The sequence below is a fragment of the Phyllobates terribilis genome, unplaced genomic scaffold (assembly GCF_046119375.1).
Source record: "Phyllobates terribilis strain yellow unplaced genomic scaffold, ASM4611937v1 Scaffold_7__3_contigs__length_470593459, whole genome shotgun sequence".
Classification (NCBI taxonomy): domain Eukaryota; kingdom Metazoa; phylum Chordata; class Amphibia; order Anura; family Dendrobatidae; genus Phyllobates; species Phyllobates terribilis.
The window spans coordinates 401,521,978-401,541,114 of record NW_027362767.1 but is presented as its reverse complement, the minus strand read 5'-3'; the positions used below and the strand labels follow the sequence as shown (position 1 = coordinate 401,541,114).

Here is a 19,137-nt window from a genome sequence, read left to right as displayed (position 1 = left end):
ATATACCCTTATACACTCCTGGTCAGGGGGGTCCTCGTATGTACCCTTATACTCTCCTGGTCATGGGGGGGTCCTCGTATATACCCTCATACACTCCTGGTCAGGGGGGTCCTCGTATGTACCCTTATACACTCCTGGTCAGGGGGGTCCTAGTATATACCCTTATACTCTCCTGGTCATGGGGGTCCTCGTATATACCCTTATACGCTCCTGGTCAGGGGGGGTCCTCGTATATACCCTTATACTCTCCTGGTCAGGGGGTCCTCATATATACCCTTATACTCTCCTGGTCATGGGGGTCCTCGTATATACCCTTATACACTCCTGGTCATGGGGGGTCCTCGTATATACCCTTATACACTCCTGGTCAGGGGGGTCCTCGTATGTACCCTTATACTCTCCTGGTCATGGGGGGGTCCTCGTATATACCCTTATACACTCCTGGTCAGGGGGTCTTCGTATGTACCCTTATACACTCCTGGTCAGGGGGGTCCTCATATATACCCTTATACTCTCCTGGTCATGGGGGTCCTCGTATATACCCTTATACGCTCCTGGTCAGGGGGGGTCCTCGTATATACCCTTATACTCTCCTGGTCAGGGGGGTCCTCATATATACCCTTATACTCTCCTGGTCATGGGGGTCCTCGTATATACCCTTATACGCGCTTTGTCAGGGGGGTCCTCGTATATACCATTATACTATCCAGGTCAGGGGGGTCCTTGTATATACCCTTATACTCTCCTGGTCAGTGGGGGTCCTCGTATTTACCCTTATACTCTCCTGTTTGGGGGGGGTCCTCGTATATTCCCTTATACTCTTCTAGTCGGGGGGGTCCTCGTATTTACCCTTATACTCTCCTGTTTGGGGGGGGGTCCTCGTATATTCCCTTATACTCTCCTGTTTGGGGGGGGGGGTCCTCGTATATTCCCTTATACTCTCCTAGTCGGAGGGGGGTCCTCGTATATACCCTTATACTCTCCTAGTCGGGGGGGGTCCTCGTATTTACCCTTATACTCTCCTAGTGTGTGGGGGGGGGTCCTCGTATTTACCCGTATACTCTCCTGGTCGGGGGGTCCTCGTATGTACCCTTATTCTCTCATGGTCAGTGGGGTTCCTCGTCTATACCCTTATACTCCCGTGGATGGGGGTAAATTGACAACAGGGCATTACAGCTCCACCCTTGACAACATCAGGTCCCCCCCCCAGCCTCGCTAGAGTGAACAGTAAAGACCAAAATTATTAATACATTTCCAGGAGGAATAACAGGAGCAGCACAACACATAGTCCTGGGAAAATAAGCTGCGGAACTGTTATCTATTGGTAAACATGTGGCAAGATGACAAGGGACACTAACAGCGCAGCACGAGCGGCCGTAAAGCGAGTGGAGCTCCGGCCCTCTGCGCTGAGACCTGCCCGCACCCCCGTGGTCGGCACAGTCACACAGTGACCCCGCACAGCTCTAAGCTCGCACTTTATATAGTGTCCTCGCGCACCCATCCCTGTCAGGACATTGTGCCGTTCAAATCTGGCCAATGGCAGCGTACAAACAAACCATCCGCCCCTCCCCCTTGATTAATTATGACGCACGGCTGTCAATCACTCTTAACACGCCCATTCGGTCAGTAGGGTGGCCCACGAAGACACGCCCACTTCACCTGAGCCAATCACAGTGAGTTGTTACCTCTCTGGCAGAACCAGTTTATAATGGTTCCAGCTAGGACCCCGGCTATAGGCGACTTCATCACTGCCTGTGTGGAGAGCTAGAAACATAAATACGCTGTGTACTGAGCGAGGAAGCAGAAGTGCTGGGCGGCCGGGAGCTGTGTGTAAACAGCCTGTGCGTCTACTGCCTTTAGTGCCCACTACACATGACATTCCTGGGGCAGAGGGGACACAGGACACTCATGTACTAGGAGTTATGTACCTTCTGTTATGTGAACGGAACATTGTAAATAAAGTTGTTTGTATACATATTACACATTCCTGTTTAACCTCTTCATGATTGGGTGCCTTTAGCTTTTTTTTTTTTGCCCCATCTTTTTTTCCTCTGACACCAAGTTACCGTATAATGTACCGAAAAATGAAAAAAAAAATCCAAATGTAATGAAACGGTGAAAAAAAAAATGCAATTCCACCATTTAATTTTTTTTACGGCGTTCATTGTGCGGTAATAATAAGCTGGTGATATTATTCTCCGGCTCTGTACGATTCTGGCGACACCAAAGTTATAGTTAATTTATATTTTAGTGGTTAAAAAGATCCAAACTTTGTAAAAAAAAAAAAAAAAGTAAAATTTTAGTTTGTATCGCCATTTTCCGAGATGCGTAATGTTTTATTTTTTTCCTTCGGTTCAGCTGTATTATGGCATCGAGCAGATGTTTTTATTGATACCATTTTGGGTACATAGTAATATAGTTTTTTTATTGCAGTTTTTCTTTTAGGGTGGGGGTAGGAGTGCGTCAACCGGAAAAAAGCTATTTGTGGCTTTTTTTTTTTAGTTTTTGGCATTTAATGTAGGGTTTATATAATTTTATACCTTATTCTGACTTTTACAGACACAAGGATACGAAATATGTTTATTTTTTTATTTATTATTTTTGTAGGGTTTATATACTTTTATATCTTGATAGATCGAATTTTTACAGACACTAGGATACCAAATATGTTTATTTTTATTTTTTTTGTAGACTTTATATACTTTTATATTTTGATAAATTGGGTTTTTACAGACACTAGGATACCAAATATGTTTATTTTAATTTTTTTTTGCAGACTTTATATACTTTTATATTTTGATAAATTGGATTTTTACAGATACCAGGATACTAAATATGTTTATTATTTTTTTGTAGGGTTTATATACTTTTATATCTTGATAAATCGGACCTTTACAGATACCAGGATACCAAATATGTTTATTTTTATTTATTTTTTTATATATAGGAAACTTTAAACTTTTAGAAATGTAAGGTTTTGTAAAAAAAAAAAAAAAAAAAAGTATGTAACATTTAAAAAATAATAATACTGGACTCATACATCCTAGCGTCGCAATCTGAGTACAAATTGTGATGCACGGACAGGCCGCGGGTCTCCTGACCTGAACGTGACAGCTTAATATATGCCTACGAAGCCATTAAGAGACCCCGAGCTCAGTCCGGACTGCACAGTCAGTACTAGGACCATGAATGACGGCAGTTGTAGACTTTTAATTTTTTCTGATGGAAGAGAATTAAGATTAACTCCATACAGAATCTGATTTTTTGATCTCTGCATAAAAAAAGTCAGCCAATAGCACCATCATTTCATATGGCGATATACATGTATGCGGATCCCGAATACACGTGTCTGGATAAAGCCAAAAGTCGTAACCCTTCGCCAGAATTTATAATACAAGTGGGGAAACAATTCATTATTTATTTATTTTACTCACTTATATAGCGCCATTAATTCTGCAGCACTTTACAGATATTATCATCACTGTCCCCATTGGGGCTCACAATCTACATTCCCTATCAGTATGTCTTTGGAGTGTGGGAGGAAACCGGAGAACCCGGAGGAAACCCACACAAACACAGGGAGAACATACAAACTCCTTACAGATGTTGTCCTTGTTGGGATTTGAACCCAGGACCCCAGCTAAATAGATTTCTCCAATGGTTCCATAACAGTGGGTAATGGTGGGCCATTAAACGACTTCTGAGCTGCGGTTATTTAGGCTACGTTCTTGCAATGAACTTTTTGTGAGTCTTTGATGTTTCAGATTTTCTGCACCTATTAGGTTACTTGCATTTTTATTGCTGCGGTTTTTGTCTCTTGCTGGTGTGTCGTGTTTTAAATAAAGTTGCTTTGTTTTTGATACTATATTGTTTTTCATACTATTTTGATACTATATTGTTTTTGATAGTATTTGGCTTTCACAAAACTTTATTGATAGTCATGTGTGGATTACACGAGTTTCTAATGTAAGTCTACTCTACGGGGAAAATCCGCACAGAAAACTCATTGTACCAGCAAGAGAAATTGACCTGCTGCGGATCTGACACAGTTTATGCTGTGCGCAGGAGATTTCTATAACTCCATCCACTTTACTGGAACTATAAGACGTTGCGTTTTTGAAAAATCCGCATCAAAAACTCATGGTGGGCACACAGATTTAAAGGGGATCTATGGAACCTGACGTGATTTCAGCCATGTGTCACAGATTCTCACTGGAAATCGCTCCAGATTTGAGTTTTAAGTCAAAATGGCTGCAAAAAAAGGTTAATGTAAATAAAACAAAAAAAAAAAAGTTGCGGTTTCCACTAAAAAAAATAAAAAATAACTCGGTATGACCGCAACCTAACTTCGATCAGATTTCTGAATCCGCAAAACAATAAAATAATCGTTGTGATGGGGATCGGCGCAGAAATCCTTCGGTGTAACTCAGGACTTGGCGCTGTCTTTCTCCTGGTGTGGGGGAGGGGTATGGCTTTTGTCATACAAGTCCTCTGCAGGAATCAAAGCTCCAAAAAACTTTTGAGAGCGCGCAGTTGCAGCAGCCTTCAGTGCAGCAGGACAAGCTGTAGTCTGCACCCAGGGCTGATTTGCATGTAAATGTCAGCAGCAGCAGCAGCAGGCAGTGCCCAGTGTGGGGGCAGAGCTCCCCTCCCAGCACCTCCTATTTGGGTGGGTTCCATTGTTTTGGAGGAGGGGAGAGAAGGGAGGAGACTCAGGAGTGGGAAGTGGGGAAAAAAATAACCCTCTGCGATCAATTTTTTTTTTTTTTAATTTCCTTCCTAAAGGAAATGAGAGGTAAATTTCTTGGGGGTCTTTTTGCAAGTGATCTGAGGGCAGTGGCGGGCTGGGGGGCAGAGCTGTGCCCTCTGCAGCTGCACCATCTCATCAGGCTTTGCACTAACCCTCTATGTGTCTAGGCCACTTGGGTCCTGCATTGAGAGCCCGTGCTGGGATGACTTGGAGACCCCGGGCCGACTGCTGCTCAAACACCGCGGTGAGTTTGTTACAATTGTAGCAATTTCTCTTTAAATCTGTATAAGTCTGCCCTTACCTGCACCCTCAGCAGGAGCAGCCGGGGATGGGGAAAGAGGGGGAGCACCCAGCCCCCAATTACACCCAACACCACCCCCTGCCCCTGCTCTCCTGCATCTCACCCCCCTCTCTCTCCCTCTCTCTCCTCTTCTGCCTGTCACGTCTGCAGGATGCAATGGGGGCTTCTCATGCAAGATAGTGGGGTGCTGCCCGGAGGTGGGGGGCAGCAAGATGCTGATCACCCCCTCTTACAAATCTCATGCACCCCCTTGTCTGTGGCCTGGTGATATGAATGCAATGCACACACATCCCCCTGTCTATAATATGGGGGGTGTCCATGGCTGATCTCCCCCACCCCTTCCCCCCCAATATTACAAGCTTATGTCATCTGTAAACATGGGGTCCCCTGCTGGAGTATAAGAAAGAATTGGGAACCCCCCCTTGATAGACTTAGGGATACCCCTACCCTCCCAAGCATAGGACGCTTCTGTGATCATTTTACTTATTAATATATGACGGAGGGGGTTCCCCTTTAAATTCCAGTGCAATCACTATGATGGTATATTGCATGTTCTGGTTTGTAGAATGCACGTCATATTTCACATGATCTGAAGTTTAGCGAGTGCTCTGCGTGTTCTAGTTGAATATCTAAAAGGAGCCTGTGTTTATATGGAGAATTGAGAAGAATTGGTGTGGTTTCCCTTTAACCTGCTCTGGTCCCCCCATCCTATTATGGGGAATTAAGAAGAATTGGCGTGGTTTTCCTTTAACCTGCTCTGGTCTCCCCATCCTATTATGGGGAATTGAGAAGAATTGGCGTGGTTTCCCTTTAACCCACTCTGGTCCCCCCATTCTGTTTAGTGTGTAATGCACCCACTGAAATCCAATGCATGGGAGACTCCGCTTCTCCTCTTCTGTATCGGGGCACCTCCTGCTCGTTATATTATAAAAATAAAATACAGCCGTACTTGTAATGCATTTATATCCAGTTGTCGGTGCGGGGTTCCCCTTTGTCCTTACATTTTTTACCAGGATTCTCCTGATAGACTAAGATTCTGTTGACACGTCCGGACATTCCGACATTCCGCTTTGTGCCCTTTTCGGAATGGACCCCTGAATAAGCGATCCCTTGCATCAGTTGCGTAAATGGAAAGCAGGTCGACCCTTTTGATTTTTATTGGGGCCGAATGAGGTTTTTTTTTTTAAAAAAGTGTGGACTCCCCCCCCCCCCCCATTCTTAAAAAACATTACTGATGCAGCGGATCACTTATTCTGTATGTCATAATGTCTGTGGGGTGTCCCTTTATAAAGTCCTATGGAAAAGAGGGTTAACTTTTTTTTTTTTTTTTCTTTTTTTTTAGGGGGGGTGGGATAAGAGATTGTGATTTTCATTGCTTCCCACATGTAAGAGGGGAGAGAGTTATATTTCATCTGTTTACTAATATACAAGCAGCTCTGCCACTGTATGTGTAGCCGGGATTTCATATGGCATGTGAGTTTAAATAGAGAATGGAGAAGTTGATGGTGAAAAAAGGTGCAGGTTTTTGTATAGAATGACATCTGGAGGGATTGAGGGGGTCCCCCTTTAACCGCCCCCTTCCACTCCTTACCAATTACTATTCTGAGGTTTCACCTTCCCTGCTTGCAATGTGGTAATACTGGAGAATTTATGTAGTTGGAAATTTTTGCAGGTTTTTTTTTTTGGCTATGTGCCCAGGTTGCGGAAATGAAGCAGAAAATTTCTGCTTCATTTCCGCATGTCCTCTCCCGGAAAAACGCATGCGGAATTCCGCACGCGTTTATTGCGCGTTTATCGCGCGTTTACCACATGCGGAATTGCCTTGCGTTTTTAATGCATTGCACAAGGCAATTCCGCTTGCGGAAACGCAAAATTAATGAACATGCTGCGGATTTTTGAACGCAGCATAAACGCTGCGGAAAAATCCGCAGCGTGGGCATAGAACTTGCGGAATCCCCTTGGGGACCATGGGGAGCGGATTACTTAGTGTTTACGCTGCGGAAATTACTTAGCGTTTACGCTGCGGAAATTCCGCAGCGTAAACGCTTGAAAAACGCTACGTGGGCACGCAGCCTTTGTGTTTTTTTTTTACTTATTGTTTTATAAGTTTATGTTCATTCTGATGATAATTATTTCCCCTAGCTTATATAGCGCCAACATATTCTGCAGCCATGTGCAGACCCTGTCTCATAATTATGGTTACAATCCAAAAAACCCCGCAAGAACTCGTACAGCGGTACGCAATAAGTTAGGCCTCATTCCGATATTTTTCACATACGAGAAAATCGGACTGATTATACTGATCAATGTCATCGGACTCTTCTCATAAGTGGAGAAATGAGCAAAAAAAAAATCTCCACCTTCTCCATTCTGAGAGTCCGTGAAAATCGGACTGCGCTCGGATGTCATTTTTTTTAAAGATCCATTGACTTTCATTGCCAATTTTGATCCGACCCTCTTATAAAAATCGGACATGTCCTATATTTTCCACGGATCACTCAGTCCATAGTAAAATAAATGTATACCGCACAGTTTGTTTTGTTTATTTTTTGGGGGTGCCCTTTGTAAAGGACATTGCAGTCAGGTATCAGTCATACAGAGGCCTAAAGGATGCTCTTTTGGCTTCCTGGTAAATAGAGGCCTTAAAAAAAAAAGTGGCTCCTCTGATCTCTGTTTACTTGCCCAGAAGCAATGACACGTGACCGCTGCAGGCAATCACTGGTTTCTTTGGTCTTGTGATATATATGAAAACATCATTGCTGAGGCCAGTGATTGGCTGCAGCAGTCACGTGCATGGTGGATGGCACATCAACACTGCAGGAGATAAACATAAGACTGCTGGGGACAGCGGTGCTGCGAGGGAGTATTTGTATTGTTTATTTTTGTTTTATTTTATTTACCTCCCCACAATTAGTCCGTTTTCCAATTACTTGCTGTAAATGTCATACATCTGCAGGCCAAGCCTCTAGTAAAAGAGCAAACAGTTGAGACTAGTTACCTAACTTTTTGGTGTTTTTTTTTTTTTTTTTTTTAATAAAATAATTATTGCCGAACCCCTAAAATTACCACTTGGGCTCCTGGATTCGTGTAGAAAGTCATTATTATTCTGTCATTTGTTTAGTTTATATTTTTTTTTCTTAAAGGGGCATTCCCATCTTGTACATTTCTAGTATATACACAGGATATGCCATAAATGTATGGTAGATGCTAGAGTTAGTGCAAATCGATTTGTAGGATCTAGTCCAGATCTTGGCCTGACGCGACATTATCTCAGCGCCAGGACAGCCAATCAAAAGTAGAGCCGCGGATGATGGTAGGTGGAGGCGGATCATGTCTGGCGGCCACAGATTGCTTACCTGGCCACTGGACTGAGTCTGGCAAATCAATTATCACCAACTCTAGTAGATTCGAGTCTCACCAACACCACAATGTAGATGAGATTAAAAATTTCCCCTAACATGTCAATTTGCAGTCAGCACTACGTGACGCGTTTTAGACCTTATTGAGCTTTAAACCTTCTATCGGTATATATTGCCTAATATTGATGGCGGTATTACATAGCTGTAGTTCTGTCGAGTCTTAGCGCCTGCTGTATCGACAGTTACAGGCCGCAGATCTCCTGAGCCGAATAGCCTCGTATATGACTATGTAAAAACATATGACCCAAGGCCTCTCCGGAAATCGTGGACCATTGAGGTGGCCTTGGGTGAACATTGGGAGTCTGACCACTTTCGGTGCAATACAGATTCTAAAATGTGATTAGTCCCTTACACAATCATGAATTTCCACCACTGGTATAACGAAATTCTAGCAAATAATTGGGTGATCATATGTTATGAAAAAAAAACCTGAGCTGCTCTCGGCTGGTTATTCTTCAGGGGCATGTCCACTGGTTGGATAGCTGGGCGGGAAATCCATTGCGTATTACAATGCCAGCATTGTGGATGAGATTTTACAAAGTCTCCAGAGATAATCCTCATCGGAAATTTTGCTACCTGTCAAATTATGCTGTGGACTTTAAGGGTATGTGCCCACGTAGCGTTTTACAAGCGTATATGCCCCGGAATATCCGCAGCGTAAACGCTTGTAAAACGCTTGGTAATCCGCCCCCCATGGTCCCCAATGAGAATCCGCAATTTCAATGCCTTTTTTGATGCGCTCAAAAATCCGCAGCATGTCCATTAATTTTGCGTTTACTCATGCGGAATTGCCTTGTCAATGCAATAAAAAACGTAAGGCAATTCCACATGTCCCAAACGCATCATAAACGCGCGAAAAACGCTTGCCAAATTCCGCAAGCGTTTTTCCGGGAGAGGACATGCGGAAATGAAGCAGAAATTTTCTGCTTCATTTCTTCAACGTGGGCACATAGCCTAATGGTGGATTTCATCTTCTGCAATACTGAGGGTGAAGTCTGTAGTAAATGCAAATGATATAGTGCTTATTTTACCGCTGCTAAAATCCGCAGCAGTTAAGCCCCGAATGGACAGAACCTCAAGGTCGCTATACACCGTGGATAATGTTTAGTGGTATCGGCCAACAGCCTGTTGTGTTGTGTATATGGGGGGTCCACGACAGGTGATGCCGGGGGAGGGAAGGATCCGGCACATTGGATTCTCAACTGCCGATCCTTTTATTCTCCAGGAGGCCGCTGCCAGATGATTACCACAGCGACTCTTGGGAGCGCCCGGACAAGACCAACATTCCCATGTATGGGGACTCGGAAGTGATAGAGAAGAGATCTCCACTTTAACTGGTTGACAGGTACCGCAGAATTTTGCAGGTTCCAACCACCATTCTACTTAGTTTCAATGTTTGTTTTGTTTTATATGTTGGGCTATAATATATTAAATCAATGGTATAGCAATAGTAGAATGGCAATGGCAAAAACCCAAGAAATAACTAGAATATACTTAAAGTACAAAATGGCTTAAAGCAGGGATGTCAAACTCAAATACACAGAGGGCTAAAATTAAAAGCTTGGACAAAGTCGCCGGCCAACCTTGATATTTATTAAAAACAATGTCTACAATTGAGGAAGTTTTTCCTTATCATTAAATATAATGATGCACTTTTTCATATAGAAACAAACTTAAAGGGGCTGTCCCACGAACAAAGTACATTTTAAGTAATAGATCTTAGAATAAAATATTGGAATAATATAATGTTATTTAAGAGCAGTAAAAAGCATATGGCCCAATGGCCTTATTTAAATAAGTAATAATTTAGGATTAAAAAAAACTTGAGTAATGCTGATAATAAAGTATGATTCCAACAAAAGTGCCCCCCAACCACAGTATAATACCCCCACAGTACCCTCGACGCGCATGATATGATGACCCTACTGTATCCCGCCTCCCTATATCCCTCTGACAAAGAATGGTGACCCCATCACAGTATAACTATACTGTGATGGGGTCACCATACAGTACAATGAGCCCCACATAGTCCTCCATACTGTATAACGGGGCCCTGTATTGCATTCCATACAGTATTTATACCCCACATAGTGCTCCATATAGTATAATGGGCCCCACATAGCGCTCCGTACAGAATAATGGGCCCCACATAGCGCTCCGTACAGAATAATGGGCCCCACATAGCGCTCCGTACAGAATAATGGGCCCCACATAGCGCTCCGTACAGAATAATGGGCCCCACATAGCGCTCCGTACAGAATAATGGGCCCCACATAGCGCTCCGTACAGAATAATGGGCCCCACATAGCGCTCCGTACAGAATAATGGGCCCCACATAGCGCTCCGTACAGAATAATGGGCCCCACATAGCGCTCCGTACAGAATAATGGGCCCCACATAGCGCTCCGTACAGAATAATGGGCCCCACATAGTCCTCCATACAGAATAATGGGGCCCACATAGCGCTCCGTACAGAATAATGGGGCCCACATAGCGCTCCGTACAGAATAATGGGGCCCACATAGCGCTCCGTACAGAATAATAGGTCCCACATTAAATAAATACTCCCCTCTGCCTATTACCCTCCTGCTCCAGTCTCTTTATGGTGTCGAATCTTCTGCACACTTCAGTACAGCGGGTAGCATCAGCTGACGCTCCCTCCTCCATCATTACTTTCAACTGTATCAGCATCTTAGGATGCCTATCTAGTTGGAAGTGTGACATCGCGGACCAAATATACTCACCTTTTGGGCCAGATTTGGCCCGCGGTGTCTTAAAGTGAGTGTATGCGCATTGTTGCCAAAGGCCTAGATCAGGCATAGTTTTCAAAGTCCTTGGCCAATGGCATTCCTGTAGCCGTAAGGCTGTGGTTTTACGGCGGCTTTAGTTCTTAGTGAACTGCAAACTGAGATATGATTTAGATTTTCTACAAGGTGAAAAAGTGTGATGCAATTTTGATGCCATTAAAATTTTTTTATTGTAATGGAGGCCAAAAATGTAAAATCCATAACCGATGACTTATAGAAAATCAATGTAATTTGGGTATATGGGTAAAAAAGAGTCGACCTCTTATACCCGAAGGTAGGGAGGATGGGATGGCGGGATGCTGTGCCCTTTCTGCCACCGATTCAGAGGATCTCTGTTTAGTAGAGAAGGAAAGTCAGAAGTCGCGAGTCTAGTTACTTGATGGGTCATTGTGCTCTACTAGTTTTATGACTCGGAGAAAATGTATTGTAGTAATAATAAAGGCGTGTAGTAAAATTCTAAGAATCCAGGGAACTCTTACTGGATTAATTTCCTGAAATTAGAAAAATTAGCAAAAATTTTCCAGCTTCAGTTTCTCTTGAGATTTTGGGGTGTTGTAGCTGATTTTGCTGCCCTCGCTTATTACCTCCCCCAAAAATATAAAACAGTACATATCCAATTTAGCTTGTGCTTAGAATAGGCCGCTCAGTGGTTTTGTAGATTGTGTAAATGTTGTGCGGTAGATGCTCCAGTCACTTTTGTGATGCAAACCCTGCGCAGTTATCAAATTTTATTTCCCCCTTTTTAGTTGTTTTTGACCATTTTTTTTGCCTGATTGCGTCCACTGAGATTTTGGAGACCTTTCCTGTATGTCTTCATCATGTTTTTGTATAAGGCAGTGTTCACATCATATATGCCGCAAAAACCTGTATACATCACTATTAGAGGCGTAGCGTGGGGGATGGCGGACAAAGGGGCGCAAAACTTTTGAAAAAAAAATAATAGTACTGGTTGTTTTTGTTTTGAAACTTTGTGCCTCTAAGAAGTGGTGTCTGTGGCGCAAAATATCCAGGGCAGTGCATAGGCCTCAGACTTCTGGCAGGGTGCCATATATCTCAGAGCGAGCGTCACTGTGCCCTCTATCGGCATCAATGTGGCAACGTTACCATTGGATCCAGCGGTAGAGCAGGGACTCATGGGCTCCCTGGTCCACCACCTTCCATCTGAAGGCCGCAGGTTGCTGTAGGCTCGCAACCAACGAGACGACACAAAAATGGCGCAATAATGTCAGCGTGTCTGCCCTTTCTCAATGCAGGGTAGAAGAGGACTGGATTTAGTGAATATAAACTGTATTTTTGTTGCGGTTGTGGCATTATTACTTTTAGAGGGGCACTTGGGGCTTCATTATTTTGTAAGGGGCGCACTAAAAGCTGGTAATACTTTCTAAGGGGATATTATTACTGGGTTAGGGGGCTCAATTTTTGGCCTGGGTCTTGCACCCCATGCTTTGTTGGTTGCTAGGGGCAGCTATTTTTTTAGGTCCTTCACGTCCATATTGCATGCGAATCATATGCTAGGTGCAAAATATGTCATATTTGCACCTAAAAGATGAGAAGAAAATGTCATTTCTGTCACCTGGGTTGTATAGATTTCCAATAGGCACTGTGGCCTAGTTACTGATAACCGTCACCTCTGTCCAGTAATGCTGCATGTGACGTTCACACGTTCGGTTTTATTGCGGTATTTTGCCGTGCTGACGTTACTGTAGAATTAATAGGCATTTTAAAAACAAATTCCCTTCTCACGATGAGGCTGATGACCGTATAGGTTAATGGGAACGCAGCATTTTTTTTATATAAACCACACCAAACCCGATCCCTTGTGGGTTTCTTGTGCTTTTGTTGTGGGTTTTTTCTTTTCTGTGACTTCAATTTGGGAAAACCGAGGCATAAAAAAAAACAAAAAAAAAACAGCGCGAACGAGATCTCGGTTATAGCTATACAAACAGGTCCCAGTACCATAACCTGTGGTAGAACCAAGGGGAACCATGAATTCCTGTCAGGAAATCGCTTCACGAGGGCCCCATAATGGTGGCTACATTGGTTGTCACTCCGCTTCACACACACATAAAATAGCTCAAATGTGAGTTATTCACAAATGGTCAATTTAAGTTGATAGAATTTTTTTGTGTGGGGGCGGTAGTATTTTATTATATAAAATGTGAGTCACAAGTGTGTTCTCTGACTACAGTATGATGTACGCACAAAAACCTCAACATCTGCGTAGCGTTAGGTGAACCATGGTGCCTTGTGTCCAAACCAGAGCCGACTAATCCTTGTGCCTAAAAGTTTGCATGCGTGATACATTTTTGGCGCATACTTTATTGAATGAAGTTCATTTTCTGTCAAATGGCCGTTAAGAAAAAAATGGCTGCTAGATTTAGAATTTGGTGCTGATTACATCCACGTTTTCTCCTGGCGTGTTAATGGAACCCTTGTGTCCATCTTCTCACATATCCGCCACGTTTGGAATTCCTTTTTTTTTTTTCAAAAATGAAAAACGGAATTTGGAACGTAGTTGTGAACGTTCTCTTCTCTGTGATGCCATGTAAGGCCACTAAAACACTTGTCCAAAACGTAGAAAAGACTTACCGGTAAATCTTTCCCTTAGAGTTTTTCGCTCACTTTTGACTTAAAAAGTACATTATGGTTTAATTTTTACTGCAATGCCAAAACCTGTTATTCAACCTCAACTTCCCTATGGGGGGTTCAGATATAGCAGAATTGCGGTAGATTTGCGGTGCCTATTTACTGTATATGTAGGTGAAGTTTCATGGCCCATTTAGACGAGCCAATATTCGGTGAATGAACGTTCATTGAAATGATCAATTCCCAACTATCAGCTAGTCTAAACCAGCTTGCAATCACCTGACAAGCGAATTTCAATGCTCGGCAGCACATTGTTCAGTGTAAACGCGAGATGTGCTGCCGATAAGGTCTTTTCATAGCCTAGATTGGGACATTAAGATTGAGTGTGCTGCAGATTTTCCATGCATAGTGTAAAGAGTGAAATATGCCATAACAAAATCCACATGTAACGCATGGCGATTTATTGAATTTTTTTCTGACTTGTGTGAACGTATTCTTAGTGTTGCATTATATTAATACTTTTTACCTATAACGTGTACTGTATATATAATACACACACACACACACACACACACACACTCTCTTGGGCTATGTTCCCACGATGCAGAAATGCTGCATATTTTTTCCGCTTCTCGCTGGCAGGAAAAACGCATGCGGATTGTACATGCGGATTGTACATGCGGATTTTACATGTGTTTTTCCCGCCAGGTAGAAGCGTTTGTCAAGCTTTTTTGCATGCATTTCTGCATGCGGGTTATCAAGCGCTTTTCCAAGCGATTTTTAGCATCACTTTGAAAAGTGCTTGACAACTTGGTCACACTATATAAATCCATGCAACCGGCATGGATTTATAGTAGTGTGACCAAGTTAGTTAAAAAAAAAGAATAAGAATGGTAAAAAATAAAGTTTATACTCGCCTTCCGATGTCCTCCCGGTGTTTTGTCTGCTCCGTCCGATGTCTTGGGCGGCTCGCGGTGGTGTGAAGGACCTGCGGTGACGTCATTGAGCCATGTGATGGGTCACATGACTCAATGACGTCATGGCAGGTCCTTCACAACAGCGCGAGCAGTGTAAGACACCGGACGGAGCAGACAAAACACCGGGAGGACAACGGAAGGTGAGTATAAACTTTATTTTTTATTTTAAATTCTTTTTTTTTACAGTTTCTATGATACCCAGGTCTGGATGAGAGTCTCCTCTCCTCCACACCTGGGTACCATCCGCACATAGAAACGCATAATATCCGTGTGTACAAATGTACTGACATGGATATTATGCATTTCAATGCAAGTCAATGGCGGCGATTACTCTGCGTGTCCGCAAAATTAATGGATATGCTGCGGATTTTTGAGCGCAGCATAAACGCTGTGGAAAAATCTGCAGCATGGGCATTGACATTGCGGCTTGTCATTGGGGACCATGGGGGGGCGGTTTACCAAGCGTTTCCCAAGCATTTATGCTGCGGAAATTCCGCAGCATAAACGCTTGGAAAGCGCATAGTGGGCACACAGCCTAGTCTGGACTTTGGCCACTTAGTATATTCCACACTGTGGTAATACAACACGTGGATTGCGGCACATAAGCCCGCTCTGACTGGGTCAGTATAAGTTTGCCGTCACTACATGTCCATGGCGCCCATCATTGGAATCGCCATCTTTGCAGCAGTTTCGTCACTTCTTTTTTTTTTTTTTTTCCTTGTTTGTTCTTTGCATGTGTCTCTAGGAAAAGCACACTGAGAGTAGCATCTTTGGATCTCCCTGGAGATAATCAAATCCATTTGCAAATTTCTCTGCAATGTTATAGATGGATGAAGCTATTACTAGCAATAAGCAGAACAAGTTGAAAGTCAGACTGCTAATCTGTAACCTATATACGTATAGTAGTCTTTCCATTGTGCCCGCAGTTTCCGTGACTTTAGCTACCAGCCGGTGTCTTGTTTCTGGTTGTCGTGCTTTGCCCTTCCTCTTGCCTCTGTGCGTACCGTCCTCTGCCTCTTCATTCTATACATGCCATTCAGTGTCTACATACTTGTCCATTGCTGCTTGCATGGAAGAGTCACCCCTGTCAATGTTTCCAGTAATGATCACCCCCCAAAGCATCTATGGTACATGGGATCATAGTGCAAACTGGGAGGAATGTGTTCATGTATGCTGCTACTATACAGCCGTATAGACGTGTACTGCCCTGCCTCTTGGGTGCGGGTACATAAAACCGGGTTTTGTATCTGATATATCTATGTGTCTGTCCTCAAATAAGGTGCTCTATGGCAAGAGACAAACCTTAGCTGACCTAACCAATCTATCCAGTAAAAGCCTATTTACGCTGCCTATAAACTAGCGTCGATCAACACCGTTTTATTGACCTGTTCACACTGACCATTAATGCAATCACCCTGTCCCCAATCCTTGTCGGCAGCATATCCCTTGTTTACATGGAGTAGTGAGCTGCCAACAACGACAATTTAGTAGCTCATCATGAACGATCCAATCATCCAACGAGCGAGGGTTTCGGTTGTTCGTTCGCTGGTGTGTTTACACGACCCTACGATCAAGAACGACCATTATCAGTCCGCGTAAACAGACCTTAAGGTCTGCCCTTGTACGAAGCCCCCATGTAGCTGATGCTTCGGAGAATCACATTTTTATCACTCGTGTATTACTGACATATTCCATGGTTTTTGTTTTCTTTTCCATTAAAAGAAAACAAAACGTTGTTTTGATGTTTGTGCAAGTAGTCTTTCTTTCTTTTTTTTTTTTTTTGTCCAGCCTTTAGAATTCCACGAGTTTAATTTTTAAATAAGCATTCCGTGTTTTCTTAGTGCTGGAATATGATCCCTAGTTCAGCAAAATTACAAAAACTGCCCAAAAAATGTCACCTTCCATGGCCAGTGTATAGTCAGCATCCTTGTCGCCCTCCTTATGAAGGCTCGTGCTGCCGTTTCCCTTTTTTCATTTTCAAAAAGTGTCCGTCGCAAACCGACTTCTAAAAAAACATCCTCCAAAGAGAAGGCACAGACACTGTTCTTCTGATTTACCGCCCCGTGACAGGACCCAGCGCCGGTGGCATTCGAAACATCGCCAACATCTACTATATAATCGGCTTATCCCGTCTGTCTGTCCGTCCAGGAAATCCCGATTCGCTGATTGGTCCGGCCGCGGCCAATCAGCGACGCAGGAGTTCAGAACAAGATGGCGGCCGTTAGCGGCTCATCTGCCGCACGGAGGTCAGCGGCGATGCTGCCGGGAGATGACCGGCTGCTAGCAGCAGAAGTACCCCGACCAGCGGCCTAGGCGGCGTCCCTCCCCGGTCCTCCCTTCACACTTGCCGCGTGGTCAGCGATGTTGTCACAAGCAGTATTGACAACATGACGTAATTGCAAAATTCATTAGGGGCCCCGGGGGGATACATTGGGGGGTTAATTTAAAGTAGTGCACAACCCATTTAAACACTGCTTCGCTGATTAGTCGCGCCCGGTCTGCCGCATACATATTCTAGAATACCCGATGCGTTAGAATCGGGCCACCATCTAGTCTACCATAATCTGTTAGAAGGAAGTGTCGGTAGCAGGTTTGTGACTTCTAAGGATGTTCTTTCTGGAGAGGTCACGATCTATTTGTTGTAAAACAAAAAGGAGAAATGGTATTAGGATCATTGTTTGCTTTAAGCTGGTACTCACTGGTTTCAGCAGATTACAGCCAATGGTGACCATGCAACCTGTGAACAGGGAAGCCCATCATCACTGATCACTTCTTGGCGACCATCTACTTCTTTCAACATCCACTCTATATGTATGGCTGAAGTGGGGAGCATTCATATTGAGTGATCTCAAGTGTTGCTGACTATTTTACACAGGAGACACCCGCCGATAATTGCTGCAGTTGGAGCTAGCTCTGATCACCGTAGTTTAACCCCCTTAGATGCTGTGATCACTGTTCACCATAGCATCTAAATGGTTAAAAGGGTGGAAGACCCATTGGGATAACGATGGGTTGTTTATTTGCCCATTAAGAGGTCAAAATGTGGACTGATGTATGTACCTGATTGGTATATAAAAGAAAACGTGTTTGTAGCTCTTGTACCATAATTTTACATTTTTGATAAATTTTTAATTTTTTTTATTTTTACATTTTTTTTATAAGTCTTTTTTTAACTCCCCCCTAAGAGTAATATAAATATAGTACAACTTATCAGAATTGCCCATCCTGTTCCATTCGCAGTGGCGCTCTACTACTATAATAGTAGGCAGAAGCACCTTGGCGCATTTACGTCTCCGCTCACCAGGATGGCTGTGCCATGGCGGATTTTTTTCATTCAGATCGTGATCATTCACGCAGCTCGTGCATATTTCCATCTGTCTGATCCCCAAAGGACAAAGAGCCATGTGTGAGACTAAAACTCATTAGGATCATCGCCCCGTTGCCCGTCGCTAGTTTCTGCTGTGGAATCACTACACATTACGAGGTCTATAGGTAGCCGATGCCATGGGTGCTGTAAATGGCAGCCTGTGCGTTAACCCAGGGTGCCCTCTGTTATGGCGGGAGGCTCGCACTTTCCTGCCTAGAAATAATACGCCGTGGATGTTCAGCACAAGTATTTCCTGTCTGATGGTCGGCCGTCCCTGCCAGGAAAATAGGACGGAGCCGAGGAGACAGCTTTTACCTCATACTAAATGCAAGGGTGCACATAGCCTTCCTGATCTCCAGAAATAGAAGGAAATACAAATATGCTATTTTCTGCTTTTAGAATTTAAATTTATATTTTAGAATTACTTTATCTAGGAAAGGAGCATTCATTTCCAGTTTTTTTTCTCTATCCAATGTGGAAAAAAAAATTTTTTACTACCAGGAAACCACCAACAAGCAGGTTGGCTGCTGTTAACAGATCTTAATATGGCTTTGTTTATATTCTAATTATACCAAGAACAGCACATGAAGGGGTTGTCCTTGGACTTGGATATTGATGACCTATCCTTAGAACAGGTCTTCAGTATCGGATCGGTAGTGGTCCAACACCCCCACCCATTAACTGTATATTAAGCAGTGTATGGGAGCCAGCACTGTACCGTACACTGTGTAGTGGCTGTTCTCAGATACTGCTGCCGAGCTCTTTCACTTCAATAGGAGCTGAGTTGCAGTACTCCAGAATAGCCACTATAGAGTAAACGGCACTGTTCTGGCTCCCTCCACTAACATAATAATAAAAGATCCATAAACAGCAACTTATTGATGGTTTCCAGTGAGCTGCAGGATATTATCTGCACAGCACAGAGAAATA

General features: G+C 43.5%; 1 protein-coding gene across 4 annotated transcripts in view; it reads left to right on the top strand.

Annotated features, from left to right (window-relative positions):
• The first annotated feature begins 4,664 nt into the window (after nt 1-4,664).
• BICRA (BRD4 interacting chromatin remodeling complex associated protein) overlaps nt 4,665-19,137 on the top strand; it is a 66,704-nt gene continuing 52,231 nt past the window's right edge. Inside the window, exons 1-3 of one of the 4 annotated variants that reach the window (XM_073641622.1) lie at nt 4,684-4,795; nt 4,918-4,994; nt 9,696-9,815. The gene's annotated coding sequence lies outside the window, so the exon portion shown is untranslated. Of the gene's footprint in view, nt 4,995-9,695; nt 9,816-19,137 lie in introns of all 4 variants that reach the window. The other 3 variants (XM_073641623.1, XM_073641621.1, XM_073641624.1) reach the window with 3 other exon arrangements.